The following is a 6,000-nucleotide window of genomic DNA, read 5'->3' as shown; positions in this document are numbered from 1 at the left end:
GATTACGTATTTTCGAACGACAAACACTGGATGTGCAGGCTATAAAATTTTTATCGTACGTCAACACAACGTCCGATTTTCGTTTAATTAGTACAGTTTCCGTCTGAAAAAAATCGTAAGAGCAAGACTAGGCATGCTTAGAAACGAAAGAACACATACAAAACAATTCAACACATGACATCACTTCTGAAGTTGAATTCTGTCATATGAGAATTTTTGTATGAAAGTAACCTCTTCACTTTTGACATGAAACTAGCATGCAACAAAAAACGGACGACAGATCGTTCGATAATCTGATCGTGTGTACGGGGCTTTAGTTTATCCCTCTGTGACTCTGTTCTCTTCTCCAATCAGCATGTTTCTTGTTAACACATTAATATAAAGACAATTTGTGAAAATAAAGTTTCCCTAATACTGATGGCTTCTTTAGGATTAGGTTCTTTGCACAAGTAGGCTATAATAGTCAGAAAACCAGTGAAAAGCCATTTAATGTTATTATTTATTATTTTTAAAAATGCATTACTCGTTTAATTAATGAAGTTAGGGAAATGTAATATTTCAGCCTAATTTAATACACACACTATACTTCTTGGTTTTTCTGTAGAAGATGTTTTTGAACCTCTATGTGTCATAAGTAGGAAGACTTTATACTGTCTAATTATTACTCTAATCCCTCAGCCTGCCATTAAGTAAATTACTTATACACTTTACTGAAGATTCTGACATTGTAAAGGGCAAGTGATTCCAACTGGATACAGGTATAAATTGATGGATTATCATAACCAGACAAAAAACATCTAGCAGCATCCATTATTAGCTTGTGTGCTGGAAACACTACTTCCTTGTGCTTCTATGTTCAGAGCCCCCCAGAATAGGGATTCATCTCAAACCTCTATTGTTCTCAATGGCTCTAAATAAAGCCAATTTACTGACCTTTCCCAAAGGGAATTAGGTTGGATTTTTGCTTTTCTTCCATATGTTTCGTTGAGAGTAAAAATTTCAGTTTGTTGGCATGCATTCATTCTCATCTGTCTTTAAAGCTGAACTCTAGATGGAAATAAGGCACACACCCTAATGAATCCCTGTATTCAATAATAACTCATTAAAGTGTTACTAAACCCGGGAGGGGGGGGGGCGTGGCTTGCAGCTGATGTAGACGGACGTGCCGAGCGCTCTCTCCGCCATCGATCCTGACTTTTATCCTGATTGTTGCAGTATCCCTCGCCATCCGTCTTCCTCACTTACCTCCCCGATCTCCTGACACCGATACCTACCTGCCGGTGTGTTGCCGAAGCTGGGGTGATTTCTCGGAAGGGTAAAGACACGCCGGGGCCTTCGGATCCCGCTCTCCAAGATGGCGCCCGACCGGCCCGCTCCGCCAGGGAGGCCGCGATGAAGCTCTTTGCCAAGTCCTCTGCTAAGGAGACACCTGCTAAGCCCCTACATGCTCCGGACGATCCACTGCCGGCGGAGCTGGATGACCCCTGGCCTGCGGATGTGGCCGCTACCTCCTCCTGGGATGCCGTGAGTGCTGCTGCCCTTACTGGGCCTGAATCAGACCGGGGTGTAGCAGATGATGACTCCCCCGAACCCACCCTGCGAGATATATTCACAGTAGTTACATCCAGTAATAAGGCTATCCATGATCTCACTTCTGAGCTTAAGGGGGTGAAGATGGAGGTCAATCTGCTACGGCAGGATATGCAGAAGCTGCGGGACTGCACGGCTGCCATTGAGGATAGACTGGGACATGTGGAAGATGACCTGCCACCATTGCAGAGGGATGTTCATCATATGCAACTTCTTACTGCGGGCCATTCCTCACGCTTGGAGGATATGGAGAATAGACTTCGTCGAAACAATGTCAGGGCAGTGGGCATCCCAGAAAAGGCTGAGGGCAAAGATCCTGTCACTTTTATGGAAAATTGGCTGCTTAACTCTTTTGGCAGGGATGCATTCTCTCGTATGTTTGCCATTGAAAGGGCCCACAGAGTTCCTTCCAAACCGCCTCGCCCAGGCGAACCCCCGCGCCCCTTTTTGTTCAAACTTCTGAACTATAAGGATAGGGATGCCTGTCTGTTCCTTGCCCGCACTAAGGGTGACCTCATGAAAATGGATACTGCCCGCATTTCTTTCTACCCGGACTTCTCTGCAGAAGTACAAAGGCGCAGAGCCAAGTTCACTGATGTTAAAAAACGTCTGAGGAGATTCACGGTCAACTATGCCATGTTATATCCGGCCCGTCTGAGGGTGGTTGCTAACCATGAAACCCACTTCTTTGATAACCCTGTTGCTGCATCTAGCTGGCTGGACAGAGTGGAGCCCACTTTGGAAAGATCTGGTGCTGCGCCAGCTTGATGACGGGTCCGACTGGTTTCTTCATACTAGGAGGAAGTTTGTTTGCACTTTATTGATTGAACATTTTCTGCATATATCCCTGTCTTTTAGCGGAGAGTGTCGAGTGATGGATCCCATTGGATTCTTTGCCTTGCTTGGGACTGTGGTTCCTGTGAGTTCCTTCGAATCAAGACAGAACTGGTCTTTTTTCTGTTGAGACGTTGGGGCCCCCATCCCCTTTCTGTCCTATGTGGACGTTTGCTGCGGGGTGCGACCCCCCCCCTTTCTGCCAATTTTTTTCACTTGAGTTTTCTACTGTATTTTTATATGCTCAGTACTGCACTTTTCTGGCTGCCTGCCTCACCTGTTGTGAGCTCTTAGCCATCATTTGGTTTGAATTATTTTTGCCGCTCCCAATTGTTTTGAACCTTGTCTTGCACGTGGAGCTCCTCACTATGTTTGTCGTCACCAACTGTATGCTGTTTCTAACGTTTGCTGGGCCTATGTGGTCCTGTGCTCGGGTTGTTTGGGGGACTGTGACACCTGCTCTCTCCTTTTTCCTATCCCTTCCTCCATGTATTTACTGTGCCGCCCTCCACTGCCTTGTGTTTGCTCCCTCCTTTACTTTACATGTCTATCAGTGTTATGGCTAATTGCTGTACTTTAGTCTCTTGGAATGTTCGCGGACTGGGTGATAGTGTTAAACGGGTGGCGATGTTCTCTACTTTGAAAAGGTATACCCCTGCTGTAATTTGTTTGCAAGAGACCCACCTACAGCCTTCGACTCTCCCTTTGTTACGACGTCGCGGCTACGGCACCCAGTTTCACTCCACCCACTCCGCATATTCTAGGGGGGTTAGTATATTGATATCTGATCATGCTCCCTTCCAGTTATTGACCTCTAAAATTGATGATCAGGGTAGATATATTTTTCTTTCATCTAAACTGTATTATTTTCATTGTGTGCTAGCCAACATCTATGTGCCCCCCCCCTTCTCCCCAGAGGTACTTCATGCCCTGGCCCACTTTATGAGTCCCTACTCGAGTGTGCCTGTGGTAGTGTTGGGAGACTTTAACAATGTGCTGGATAGGGGTCTTGACAGGTACCGCCCGGGCACGGGCCCGCCTAGTGCCTCGGGCCCTACCCCCTTTTCCCGCCTTTTGTCGGAATTGGGACTACAGGATGTGTGGAGGAGTAAGAACCCTGATGTGCGTTGTACTCCTGTTACTCAACCTCCTATAAGGGTCTTTCTCGTATTGACTTTTGTTTGGGGAATTCTCTGGCCTGCTCTATGATTCATGCTGTTCGATATGCTCCTAGGAATATCTCTGACCATTCACCCCTTGTAGTACAATTAGGAGGACTACCCCCCGCGGGTTCTCGGCTGTGGAAGGTTAGCCCTTTTTGGCTTGCTCTTCTTCCTGCGGATGACCCCGTTTCTCCGGTCTTACGCGAATTCCTTTTGCAAAATGTGGACTCGGCAACGCCTTTGGTGGTGTGGGACACGTTGAAAGCACATTTGAGGGGGATTCTCATTACCCGAATTTCAGCCATTAAGTCTAAGACTAAGGACTGGGAGAATCATATCCTCGCTAGGGCCGGGGAGGCGGAACTGGCGTTTGTGACTGACCCCACTCCTGCTCATGAACGGCGTTGGCTGGAGGCCCAGGCCCTTTATCAGCAGGTCTCTATTAATGCTGCAGAGAATAAACGGTTTTTCATCCAACAACGTTATTTTAATGAGGGAGAAAATACTGGACATTTACTTGCTGTAATTGCCAGGGCTCAACCGGGTATTTCCCATATTGCTGCTATCCAGGTGCCTGATGGTGAGCTGGTTCAGGACCCGACACGGGTTGCTTCGGTGTTCACCGATTATTTTAGGGCCCTGTACTTCTCTAGGGTCTGCCCCTCTGAGGCGGCCCTGGGGGACTTCCTGGCCGGCTGTAAGATACCTAGGGTTTCGCTGTCTCAGCGGCGGGCACTGGGTGGACCCCTGACTGTCAGGGAACTGTCTTTGGCGGCCTCTCAAATGGTGAATAATAAGTCTCCTGGAGCTGACGGTTTCCCTGCTGAGATTTACAAGTCCTATGGGGATACCCTCCTTCCTGCCTTGCTGACTACCCTGAATGAGGCTCATAGGGTGGGTACATTACCGGATTCCATGCGTGAGGCGATAGTAGTGGTTATCCCTAAGCCTGGTAAGGACCCGGTACACCCGGATTCTTATAGGCCCATATCCTTACTTAATACGGACGTCAAGCTGTTGGCTAGGGTCCTGGCTAATAGATTGTCGACCGTCATCTCTGAGTTGGTACATGTTGACCAGTCGGGATTTATTCCTGCCAGGTCGACATCCTTAAACCTCCGTAGACTGTTTTTAAACCTTCAGCTCACTGTTGATAATCCAGGTAGCAGAGCCATCTTCTCCCTCGACGCTGCCAAGGCTTTTGACAGCGTCGAGTGGCAATATCTTTGGGTGGTGCTGGATCGCTTTGGCCTGGGCTCTGAGTTTATTTCCTGGGTTAAGTTACTTTATGCTGGACCTACGGCTCGCATCAGAATTAATGGTACCCTCTCTGACTCTCTTTGCACCGGGGGACTAGACAGGGATGCCCTCTCTCCCCATTGCTGTTCGCACTGGCGGTTGAACCTCTGGCGATTATGATTAGAGACTCCCCCTCTATAGTAGGGTTTCGCCGTGGAGACAGGGAAGATAAAATCTCCCTTTACGCGGATGATGCCCTCCTGTATCTGGGGGATCTTGGGAATTCCCTGCAGGAGGTCATGTCCCTCATTACGAGATTTGGCGCATTTTCTGGCTTTGCCATAAACTGGGACAAATCGGTTTTACTCCCTTTGGACCCCCTTCCGTCTACTATGCCACTTGCTGCCTCTCAACTACAGGTGGTCTCCACCTTCCGCTATCTGGGTGTAGTGGTCTCAGCTGACCCGAGAGATTATGTCTCCCTCAACCTTAGACCCCTCCTCCTCCGTTTTCGTACTAAATGTGCTAGCTGGTGTAAACTTCCCCTTACAGTTACGGGTAGGGTCAATTTGATCAAAATGATCTGGGCTCCTCAGCTGCTCTACATCCTTCATAACTCCCCGATGTGGATACCTCGATACTGGTTTGATAGAATAGACTCCCAATTTAGGGCCCTTATATGGCAGGGTGGGGTGGCCCGATTGAAACTTACTACTCTGCAATATCCCAAAGATAGGGGTGGAATGGCCCTCCCCCACGCCCAGATGTACTTTTTTGCATCACAGTTGCAGCACTTCACGGGTTGGGATCTTCCTTCTTGCGTAGATCCCTCCCGGGCCTTGCTTACACTGTCTGCATCTGACTACACTTCCTTCTCCTTAATGGAACTGGGGTTCCCTGAATTGCCCCCCCACTGTCCTACCTCCCACCTTCTGACTAAACTGTGGAAAGCGGTAAAGCAGAATCTGGGCCTCTCTGGCTTTTTTGCCCGTACCCCTCTGTGGAACAACCGTTCCTATGGGGAGGTCGCTAGGTTGGGTTCTTTCCCTGGGTGGATCCGGGCTGGGGTGAAATATTTTTCTCAGGTATGTGACCCTGCTATTAAGCCCTGGTCTCGATTTCAGGCTGATTTCCCACAGCTGGGTAATTGCCGCTATCAATATATGCGCTTGTC

Source organism: Pelophylax lessonae (assembly GCF_965119305.1).
Source record: "Pelophylax lessonae genome assembly, chromosome: 1".
Lineage (NCBI taxonomy): Eukaryota > Metazoa > Chordata > Amphibia > Anura > Ranidae > Pelophylax > Pelophylax lessonae.
This window is presented reverse-complemented; position numbering follows the sequence as displayed.